Consider the following 12,378-nt stretch of genomic DNA (forward strand, 5'->3'; position numbering starts at 1 on the left):
CCGACTTCTGTTTTTTTTCTCCATGTTCGTGATATGTTCTTACCGAGCTGAGACACTAGTGGTCTTGTAAAACCAAGTTCTTGAGTTGAACGTACTTCTTTTCAATATCACCAAAGTGAGTTTACTTTGTTGCTTTTAATTTTGGTTATGAGGATGATTTCGTACTTCGGATTTCACTCTTATCTTTCTTTGATAATGATAACATGAATAGTACCTATGTTTTTCTATTTTTATACTTCGTACTTGTTTATTTTACAAAATAATCACTTGATATAAGAAATGATGATACTGTATCTCGTATGATAAATTTTCTAAAATGAGTCTTATTGTTGCTTTCACTTTAATTATTAAAGAGATTATAGTTTTTTCAATCCTTTTACTCTACTAATACGAATATTAGTAGTATTTATTTTATTAATAGTGCTTGTTTTACTCTGAATTATATAATACTTGTTTTATTCTATGAAAATAAGTTTATATTAGTTTATTATCAAAGGTTTTGAATAGAGAAGCTACTAATGAGTATTTTATTATTATTGGGTATGATTGAGAGTCATGACAATGAGGAATTAATGACAGAGGTTTAGAGCTCCATGATGATTATTGGAGAATAAGCTAGGGAGATGATTATGGATGATCGAATGAGGTAATCATTATGTCTAGCACTTATGTCTAGCCTTGAATGTTTAACCAATATGTCTAGCAATTGTGTTCAGTCCCGTATATGTAACTATTATGTTTAGCTATTGTGTTTAGACCTGTATGTGTGACAATCACTAGTAGAAAAAGGCAAATGCCCACCAGTTCAAAATGTCCTTATGCCACCAGTTTTGAACCGCTGGGCATTTTGGGGTTGGCAATTGTCCATCGAAAAGCCACCGATTCAAAACCGATGGCTAAACAAGAATTGCCACCGGTGGCAATTAAACCTTCCCGCTTTTTTTGGGGGGTATTAAATCAAAATGTCACCGGTTAACCGGTGGCAATATACATGATTTTTTTAAAAAAAAAAATTCACTTAAAATATAATCTAATACCAATAAAACTCAAAATAAAAAACATATCATAATCAAACGAAATATGTTATACTCTGAAATATGATTACCATTTAATTGTTATTGTATAATAACAAAAAAACAATTACAACAAAAAAACCAAAATAATTCACAAACTCAAATTACAACATAAAAATTGCACCAAAAAAAATTACAACATAAAAACCAAAAAAAATTACAACATAATAACCAAAAAAGCCACAAACTGATACCTACATTCAATTAAAACACAAAAGTTAATAGATCTCACATATTGAAAATAAAAAAAAAATAAAAAAAATATAAAAAGCCAGACAGGAAAAAAAAAACCAGAAACTTCAAAATAAAAAAAATCAAAAAAACCCAATAACCGCATGCATAAACCCTGAAAAATCGAATTAAAATCCTAAAATGGATTAAATTCAATTAAATAAACCCAAAAACCACATGCATAAACCAAGAAAAATCGAATTAATATCCTAAAATGGATTAAATTCGATTAAATAAACCCAAAAACCGCATGCATAAATCCAGAAAAATTGAATTAAAATCCTAAAATCGATTAAATTTGATTAAATACTCAGAAAAAAAAACAAAAATCGATTAAATTCGATTATATAAACCCAGAAAAATCGAATTAAAATCCTAAAATTGATTAAATAAACCCAGAAAAATCAATTAAAATCCAAAATTGATTAATTAAACCCAAAATTAAATCCAACAAAATCGAATTAAATCTAGAAATTTAACCCTAACCTCGAATAATTAAACCCAAAAATTGTTGCTGATGTCGGTGGAATTTAAGGGGAAAGAAAGAGATCGACGAGATTGAATAAACAAAATCGCTTGCATTTCCGACGATATTTGAGCCTCAATTTTGGGGAAATCGAAGAAGAAGACGAAGACGACGAAGAAAATCCAAGAAGATGAAGTAGAAAACGAGGAGAATGAAGGAGAGATAAGGAGAACGAAGGAGCTAAGAGCAGGAGAGAGGAGGAGAGGCGAAAGCGGAGAGAGAAGACTAGGGTTAGGGTTTATAAAGGGATCGAGAGGAGAAATGAGAGGCACGTTTTGTTTTTTTTTTTTTAAAAAAAAAAACTTTACCACCGGTTCAAAATCGGTGGGAATAATGTTTTTTCCACCGGTTCGGTTTGACTTGGTGGGAATACCCCACTCTTAAAATGCCGCCCATTTTTCTCCATATTTTTCCCACCGGTTTTTTAAAAATCGGTGGCCTTAGGTCGGTGTCAATATTCATTTTTCACCTAGTGAATTATGTCCACGTATTATGTGTGCACGAGTGTAACTTTAATGGCCTGTTATTGTATCACGTGTATGCCTGTATGATATGTTTGGCATGTTATGATTTAATTTAAAAGCATGATATGTGCAAATGACATGACATGACCTTTTATATCCTTGTATAAATGGCTTGCGAGATGATAAACATGTTTATTGATGTATTTCAGCCTTATGATTTATATGAATGATTTTATATATATACACAATGTTCTATTGATTTGTGGATCTCTCGAAAGTATGTTAATAATCTACGAATAACTTATTAAAAGATACATAACTTATTATATGAAAGTGAAAGACCTAGTCCACCAAGCAGTATATGTTATGTTTCGGTCATGTAATGCATGTACCCATGGGGCACCAGCCCAAATATGTCGAGCACCTGCTCTATGTTATGGGCACCAGCCCATCGCGAAAGAAGTTCCGTCATGTCATACTGTCCAGCGACTAGCATGTCCACCAAAAAGATTACGAATTCCTGAATTCTATTAAAGGACTTATGAGAACTCACAAGGATACTCTATTGATGAGTTTTATGATATACTGATATGTATGATCGCTTATAAAGATGTCTTACCATCATACAAGATGATAAGAATGCTATGAACGACATGAATTTCTTGTTATTTTATTAATTTATAAATTATGTGTATGTGATCTGTTATGCTATGCCCCTATTAAATGTTTAACACTAAGGATTATTTTATTCAATTAAGTGTTACGAATGAATAATGATTATGAAATGTGTCAATGTGTTATAAATTTTTATGAAGTATAAAGTTGTTCTGAAATGATTTAATATGATACGATAGATGTAACTTTGTCGGCATTGGAAAGTGAACTGAACGTGGAAAATAGGCAAGTTACAGGTTGAAGAAGGTATGCTAATGAAAAGGGGGAAACATTACTACACGAATGAAAGTTATGTTATGTCCAAAACCTGTACTTACTTATGACCTTATGTAAAGGGAATGATCCTTGTCGACATAATTTTTATAAATAATGATATTAGATTAGTTATGAACAACTATGTATGTATGATATATGCTCAAATGATTTTGAAAGAAAAACTGTTTTTGAAGGCTAAAATAGTATTTAACAAGCAAAGTGCCCGTGCGATGCACGATTTATAAATCAAATTATTAAACCCGTAGGAAAAATAAAAATAAAAACAAAGGTAATTCATTTACTATTAAAGGAGTTGTACTAATGGTCAATAAATAAATAAAAAATTAAAGGAACGTTATTTGAATAGTATTTTATGTTATTTGAATTTCTTTTAATTTTTATAATGTTATTTTATTAATTGAAAAATAATTGAATCATACTCCACATAGCTATATAAGAAGTGGACTAATTTATTTATATCTCCCGTTGAGAAAAAACTAAAATTTTCTTATCATACCATCCGCATCAGTAGCTACAATCAATCTAATATATACATGTTTTATTTACCCGTCGCACTCATTAAATCTATAGACACAATAATAACCTTATATTTGACCTACCAGAACATATATTTTCCTAAGTTAAGCATTGTGCCAAAAACTATATATTATATAATAATCATATATATAACCAACAGCTGATTAAATATAGTATATGACACAAATACTTTTTGTATATAGGTATGGATACTGATAGTTTTATATAAATAAAATATACGGAGTATATATTACTAAGATTTATCCCTAACTTAATTATAAAAAGGTTAACAAAACTCTTATAATAGTGCATGGACATTTATATATCTAAAAATGTTCTTGTTACATACATTTTCCCCCATTTAATTTTAAATGTCTTAAAATTGTCTCTTGAATTCGCTAAATTGATTTAAAAGGTTATGTTTATTTCAATATTTAAAGCCATTTACTATTTTCATTTCCTTTTGTTTTAATTTTTCTATTTAGAATTTATTAGACTATTAGATTTCAAGATCGAAGTCAATATCTTTTTACCGTACAATCACTAAATCAAAGTCGCTCAACTAAAGTTTTGGACATTGCATAGCTACACAACATCCAACACATTTAATGATTACATGCTAATAATTTTAATAAAACTACGCATTCGATACAAGTTATTAAACAATTTAACTATATATACATTTTGATAGGTTTATATCTTTCATATTAACAAAAATTTACAAATGTTATTATCATATTTTGAAAAAAAAAATTAGACTTTGGAGTTTTGTATAAGATAGATTAAGGATAAGTTAATTCCCGTCATATATGCATTGAGTTTTGGGTGTTCTATCCAGTTCACCCTTTGGGCTAATCCAGATTTGAGGATTAGTTCTAGGTTATTAGGTTCTACTCCCCTTCCGATTGTTGTTGCAGGGAAGCACACAGGTCCTCCCTACCAAGTGTAGTCTCAATCACCACTACACCAACAACCAATTGGTGTAGTGGTGATTGGGACTACACTTGATATGGAGTACACATGTTATAAAATATTATATTATATACATATAATTTTTTATATTATAAAAAATATTATATTATATACACATACTATTATAGTTAAAAGTATTATTATGTATAAAACAACATAAATTATTGCACATGATTGTTGTATATCTAGTATAGTACATGAGCAATGCACGATTTTTAAATCAAAATGTTAGTTTTTCTAAAAAAAATTCATAAGTAATAACATTGTTAATACGAATATTACAATTTAAAACATGAGTAATAGTTATAATACATTTTATATCTATCTCTTTTCCGTCAAATGTCTAATTCAATTTAACTTTTATTTTTCTTGTTTAGATTGGTTATTTGTTCAGTTTTTTTTTTTTTTTTTTTTTTTTTTTTTTTTTTTTTTTTTTATGCAAGAAAAACAAAAGGTCATTGTAAAAAAAATTGTATAGAAAATGAAAGGCCGATTAAAATTAAATTTATGTTCAAGATTATGTATTTTTTTCCAAGACAACATTTCGGCTCAACATTCAATATTTGTGAAGGAGTACAAACAAACGATAAAAGTAATTTTTACACTATTTTGTATCTTTATCAAAAGCTTTTGTATTCATCCGATTACTTGAATTGAATTTAGGATAACTTGTAGACTATTCTGGGTAACTTTTTTCAATAAAGCATAAGGCAGCTTTTATAATAGGTGCACAATATTTTATTGTAAATCTGATTTTTTTTTAAAATGTTTGTATTGATTTCATAATTGAAGTCAAACTAAATATTATCGATTTTATTTAATTTTCATAAAAAAAAACAATATTAGCCTTTCAAAATACGAAATATTTGTTTTCTTAATCATGCCACTTTAATCATATTGCTTCAAATTAGTTATTATTCTTTAACTTAACTATAAATAAAGATTGGAAAGATTTTATGGATTATTTGAAGTATTGGAAAGTATATATTTATTATAAAAAATTAAATCAATATTTATGTTAGGAAATCATGAAAATCTTATGCATGTATAAAAACTTGCTTTTATTGTTTGAAATTGAACAAAAATAACTATGCTTGAATATGTAAACAGTAATTATATAGATATATTTTATACATAAGATAAGCCAATGAGATAGTGACATTTGTCATCCTCACATTGAGGCGCTTGTCTTTTAGTATAATATATAGATTAAGTTAATTAGAGGGTAATGAGGGAAATAGGTTTCCTCTTGGAAAAAAAAAGTGGTAGTTTTTTGTAACCAAAAAGTTTTTACAAGATTTTTTTTTCGCAAAATGATGCTTTTAAAAGTTTTTTTTGACAAATTTCCTTAAAGAAAAACAGGGTAAGGCTAATTACTCCGCATTAAGAAATTACATTAATGTACTCACTCAATTTTGTAATTAATAATTGTAACAATCTTTATATCATCTATTTCAAAATAATTGCAAATACTTCCTTAGACTATTCTTTTCAATTTTTCACTATTCACACATTTCTCTTTGGTTATCATTTCTTTGTTTACATAAGTAAAAGTATAGTTACATCGTCATTATGAGTTGTACTTTTCAAATATCAAATTTCTATAATTTTTCTAAATCCAAATAATAAATATTAATATCTATATTTTTATATTGACAAGCGTGGAACACCAAATGATATCGATGCAATTAGAAAATAAAGAAGTAAATACCAATTGCAATTAATAACACCAAAATTTTCCTTTGGTCTTCGCTCTTTTATTTTTGTAAAACATTATTGGATTATTTTTCATACACTACATAATAGTTAAAACCAAAATTGTGAGAAACTACGTAATAATAATGTTGTAAGAAACTAGCTAATAAAGAAAAAATGTTGTAAAAAACTATCTTTGATGGAATTTTCGTCGTTGGCCTAATTTTCATGTATCAACCTACCTTAAAACTTTGCTGAAACTGTTTCGAGGATTTTTTGGATTTCCCTTGGGATACTGGTCGCGCTCTTCGGACAGATTGGTTCGGACACTAGCAAAAGTGCGAACGAATATCCCGTTCCCCGAATATTCGTCTTCGACGGTTAAGTTAGTAACTGGGAATTGGAAAAGCTAGAGAGAGAAAGTAGAGAGAAGTTGGAGCTTGAGTGTGCTCGTAAATGTTATGTCACAATCCACCCCTCCCATTATAAATGATTGGGGTAATTATAGGGGTGGGGAATTGTGCCCCTTAGGGTTGCTGCCCTAATATTCTACGCTCTGATTAGCAGTGCAATCAGAAGAGGACACATGTCCTAGGGGGCGCCATTTTCTGGCTTTCTCGAGATTTTGGCCTCCTGATGTAAGGAGGCCCTTTATTCTCTTTATCAGGTGCTCATGTAGTAGTTTTGCACGTGTCATCTTCCTATAGGGACACGTGTCGTTTTTTTTTTAATTTGAGCCACATGTCTCTATATGGGATTGGACCACGTATTTGTGGTATTTTTACCCTAAATAGAAACCACTAGCTTTTTCAACCTCAAACCAACACAATCCGTTTGAAACTACCTCCAAACCCTAAACCCACCCACAACCCCAAAACCAACACAACCCACTCCACCATGCTGAAACCACCCTCCAACCCCAAAACCACCACCTCTTTTTTGCAAAGCCACTAATCCGTAGCCCGAAACTACCTCCACTAACTTAGAAAATACCCTAAACAATTGCCTTGAAAATAGTCTTACCACTTGAAAACCATTGTAGACACCCATTTGTGTCTCCCCAAAATCAAAACCAGTGATGAGCTCCTTTCACGTCGAATCATAATCGAATGAAACGAAAGTGTGGAAGGTCTAGTGTTGCGGAAAATTTTTATTTCTTTTCTCTTCTCTCTGTTTTTGAAAACTTAATTTTAAGAAAACAGCCAATCCAGTTTGGTTGGTCCATGATATGGGTCCAATAGTAGTATATTTGGATGGGGCTTGCAAAGATCTTTCCAACGATATATTATAAGTCCAATTCCGATGAATATTGAGAAAGTTATGGCCAATTTACTAAACTGGGCCCGGTTTGAGCTTTATGTACGGCCCAATGATCTAGGGGAGGACCTAATAGGATTTATCATTCCTAATGCAATTAGGAATGGTTTTGGTCTTCTAGAAGGTTCTTTTCATTCCTAATTCAATTAGCATTGATAAGTTGACTTTGTTGACTTTTTAGAGTTTTAATCAAAATCAAATAGCATTTTCGAAGAAAATTATATTATTTTATCTTCCAGTACGGTAAACTTATCGGATTTTCGAAAACGCGTGAGAATCAAGACTGGCGTCCAAACCCAGGCCTTGGCGCCTGGAACCAGGCTTGGCGCCAGGCGCTAGCCATTGGCGCCTGGCGCTGCCTGGCGCTAGCTAGCCAGGGTTGGCGCCAACCTTGTTTCCTGAGCGTCAGACTCTGTTTTGTTAAATTATCTTTTTTGGCTGATTTTCTCTATAAATATCGTATCAAAACTCCGTTTTCAGGGATCATCTACATTTATCATTTACCAATTCTCCTCAATAATTAATTCTTTAACATTCTTTAATTCATTCAATTCGTTCTTACTTGTTTTCATACAAAATTCCGCATTCACAAGATCTAGAAACACCTAGCCATATTCGAAGTTGCCTTCGTCCTAGACGTGAAAGGTTTTAATTTCTGAGGGTTTGGTCCCAAATCTCTTTTGTAATTATTTAGTTTAATTGCTTTGATTATTATTTTCCTTAAAGTTACTAACGTGTGTATTTTGTTATTAGAAAGAGGTACGAGGCATCAAAGTAAGTACTTTAATGGTTTTTTATTGATATTATGGTGTAGACATCATGTTTATATTGTTATTTTGATTCCTAGTATCATGTCTAGATTAATTTTAATATTAAATATGGTTGTTACGATGCTTCCTATGTTCTTCCTAATATTTATGATTGTTAGTATCATGTTAGGGCTAAAGACTTGATTTTTATTGCTTAGTACATGCTAGGGTTTGTTATTAATCTTGTTAGTATCATGCCTAGGATCTTGCTATGTTTATTATACTTTAATATTAACATGATTATTATTGTGGTTAATATGATTGTTATTATGATGATTATTATTATGATTATAATTATTATTGATTATTATTATTGTTGCTTGATATTTATATTTATTGCTTGATCACACCTTTTTATGCATGTTAAAGGGAATTTTGTACTTGTAATCACGCTTAATAAGATAATTAATAATCTTGTTAGGTTAACTTTGATTATAATTCAAGTGATCGCCAATAATAGATTTATTTGTGCATTAAATTCAACCAACATAGATTAAACAGGTTTAGGGTTAACCTAATGATTGCATGTTAATCAGAAAGCGCACATGAATACGAGCAGAATAAAGTAGAGGCCTATTATTAGGGCAGGTTCAATCTCTTTTAGGTTGGATTTGTACCTTCATCCCCGAACCCTTATTTGGTTCATGACCTTATGGAGTTGACGATCTCTTGGATTGTTAAGTGGTGTAACCTTCACCTCGTGAACGGTTTACAAGTTCCTTAAAAAACTTGTTGGCGACTCTTTTGCTCTATCTTCTTCCCTTTTGGACGCCACCGTACTTTATTGTATGATCATAGTGGGGTTTAAGCTAGTGGGATTTTAAAGGCTTGAAATTATTCCCTACAGTTTTTGGCGATTCCACTGGGGAGGATTTCTATTTTTATTCCTGAATTTGTTTCGACAATGATCTAGAATGAGTGGATGAGACTCGAAAAGTTCTAAGTATTTCATGTGCGTAATTTTGATTAACATTATTGTCATATGCATAAAAAGGTTCTCATTGGAAAGACCATCCGTAATGAGTCAAAAATATAGGATTTTACACGTAGGAAATTTGAGAAATGTCTTTCACAACTAGGACTGAAATAACACCACGCGAAACTGGAAGATTTTATCGAGCACAGAAAGCTACTGAGGCATGTGGAAAGTAGCGTCAGGGGCCAGAGCTTGGCGCCACACTTTTAGCCGTAGCGCCAGACGCCAGTATTGGCGCCAGGCGCTACAGTTAAAAGTTGGCGCCAGTCTCTGTTTGCTGGCGCCAATTTCCCCCAATACCGAGCCAGAAATATGCGTTCTAATTTCGACCGGTTTTTCATATTGTTTGCTCGATCCTACTTCCTGATTGAATTTTTTCTCATTTTTCTGAAACCCATATGTGTTTTACATATGGACATAACCCTCTGGGAATTCATGCTCCATCTACCCGATTGAATGCTCTGTGCAACAAAGGGTACATCCGAGATGTTGAATTCACCAAACCATGGAAGCGAGTTTTTTTTCTAAAACTCGCGGTGTCCCATCCACTCGCGCCAAGCCTTCACGGTTAGGCTTCCGCGCGGTGCATCCAGACAATTAACCATGGACCCTCTATTGACTAAACCATATCCCAAACTTTAGAGAACTAGAGCCATGGTTAGGTTGCGAACTCATTGCATCATATTGTGCCTACTTGACTAATTGTGCATTATTTGTTGTGCATATATATTCTATGTTTTTCTTAACAATTTGTTGATTTGTGTTGAGAGCAAATAAATTAATGACTTAAAGAACTTTGCCTAATTAATTAATTAATTAATTAATTTGAGTCAATAAGTCTAATTTTTCAATCGGAATTGACCTAGTACGACTTTAGGCATACCCCAGTTGACTAATAATACCGAAAATAGTCCCAGACCGAAGCTCCACTATTGGCGCCAAAGTCCGAGCTGTAGCGCCACACTATGGTGTGTAGCGCCAGACGTCAGCTAAATTGTCTGGCGCCAACCACCACAGTGTGACGCCAGTCCTGTCGCTTGGCCGACAGTTCGGATTATTTGTCGAGTCATCACCTAAAGTCTAATTAATCAGTCTTCTGTTTAATTCGGTTAATTTTGCTGACAATAATGCTTAATTGAATCAATGATCAAGTTTAGGCACTAAGTCCCATGGTCTTACACAAGAGTCCAAGCATGTCACTTACACCCAATGCACACACCAATACACATGCTTCGATCATGATTAAGAGAGTCTTGTGTGCGCGTTTTTTCCGTCAATTTTTTAGGGGGGTAAGTCGGATATTAATCCTCCAATATAAATAATAATACTTAGTTCCCTAAAAATATGTACATTATTGTTGCCAAAAATATGCATCTTTTTTTTAAATAAACCATAAAGTCAAGTTGATTCGAGTCAAGTAATTAAAACGCAAAATGGCTTAATTTACAGCGCGTAGTCAAGAAAAGAAGGACGATTAATCAAAGATAACCTCTTTGTACAAGTCCAACTTTTCGACAAACCTATAGCCCGCAAGAGGAAAGCAAGAGTTATAATGGCAACTCAAGAAGAAGTCAATGATCTTAAGAACCAAGTGGCTACTGTGACCGAGACACTGAAGCTTCTCGCACTTAGGATCGATGATCCCGTGAAACAACAACAAATGGACCTCATGCAAGAGAGCCTAAGCAAGTTGTCCAGCGACTACAAGTTTCAAGAACTCACATCCCAAGGGGTCTCGGTGGATAAAGATCTTCTTCCGCAGAAGTTCAACGCCAACGACATCCCAAAATTCAGAGCAATTGACAACCCTTACTTCCATTTAAGAGCATTTGAAACAATAATGAGTATCAAGGTATTGATAAGAAGGTCTTCCCTTCTCTGTTCTCACTATCTCTCGAAACCGTTTGCCAACAATGGTTCTTTTCTCTCGAGAAAGAAAAGACCTCTACCTGGGAATCTATAGCAAACGCTTTCGTTGATAGGTACAAATGCAACATTCAAGTCAAAATTGACCACAGAGAACTTGAAATCCTCAAACAGAAAGAGAATGAAGGCTTCACTTCTTTCTTTAACAAGTGGAGAGAAACCTCAGCTAAAATGATCGAGGTACCAAGTGAAAAAGAGTCCGTGAGACTGTTCATAAAAAATCTCCAAGAAAAATATTCCAAACATCTTAAATATCAAAATAACCTCCATACCTTTAAGGCTGTTTATGATATTGGGATCAATATTGAAGATGACTTGGCTAAGTCTAAAGCTGCCAACAATAACTCCAACAGTGGCTGGAAAGGAAAGAAGAACGACAATCCTTCTTCTTCCAAAACCGCCCACTCAAATAATGTTAGCACCTTTAATCTAGGAGAAGTCCTCGCCATGAACAACCAAGGACAAAGGAAACCATTTAGGAGGAACTTCACTCCTATTGGCATGAGTTATGACACCGCATTTGATCGATTAAATGCAAAAGGTCTTATAACTCCCATTGGACCATTTGAGGATCCACCAGTTGAGAAAAGGTCGGTTAACTGGAACCCCAACGCACATTGCAAATATCACCAAGGTAGGGGCCATTCTACTGAAAGCTGTTGGAAGCTTAAGGAAGCTATCCAAGACCTAATTGACAATAACAAACTGTCGTTGCCCCCTGCCAGTAAGAAGCTAAGCATTGACAATGCACCTCTAGCTCATACTTTGGCTATCTCCGATGAAGAAAACGAGGTTGACCCCTCATCTCTCATTAAGCCTGTCAAAGAAATCAATGTCGAAGAAAAAGGAGAAGAGGTCTTTTTCGATGTCAGAGATAACCTTCCAGAACCAGCAAATAAGGAAGACATACAATTGCTCACAC

General features: G+C 32.9%; 1 long non-coding RNA gene across 1 annotated transcript; it reads right to left on the minus strand.

The window, feature by feature from the left end:
* Positions 1-1,069: 1,069 nt before the first annotated feature.
* LOC110722119 lies at positions 1,070-2,591 on the minus strand. The gene is made up of 2 exons (XR_002511523.1): positions 1,791-2,591; positions 1,070-1,267 (listed from the first exon to the last, which is right to left on the minus strand). It is a non-coding gene; the product is annotated as an uncharacterized LOC110722119 (long non-coding RNA).
* Between the last annotated feature and the right edge of the window lie 9,787 nt (positions 2,592-12,378).

This window comes from Chenopodium quinoa, unplaced genomic scaffold (genome assembly GCF_001683475.1).
Source record: "Chenopodium quinoa cultivar QQ74 unplaced genomic scaffold, ASM168347v1, whole genome shotgun sequence".
Lineage (NCBI taxonomy): Eukaryota > Viridiplantae > Streptophyta > Magnoliopsida > Caryophyllales > Amaranthaceae > Chenopodium > Chenopodium quinoa.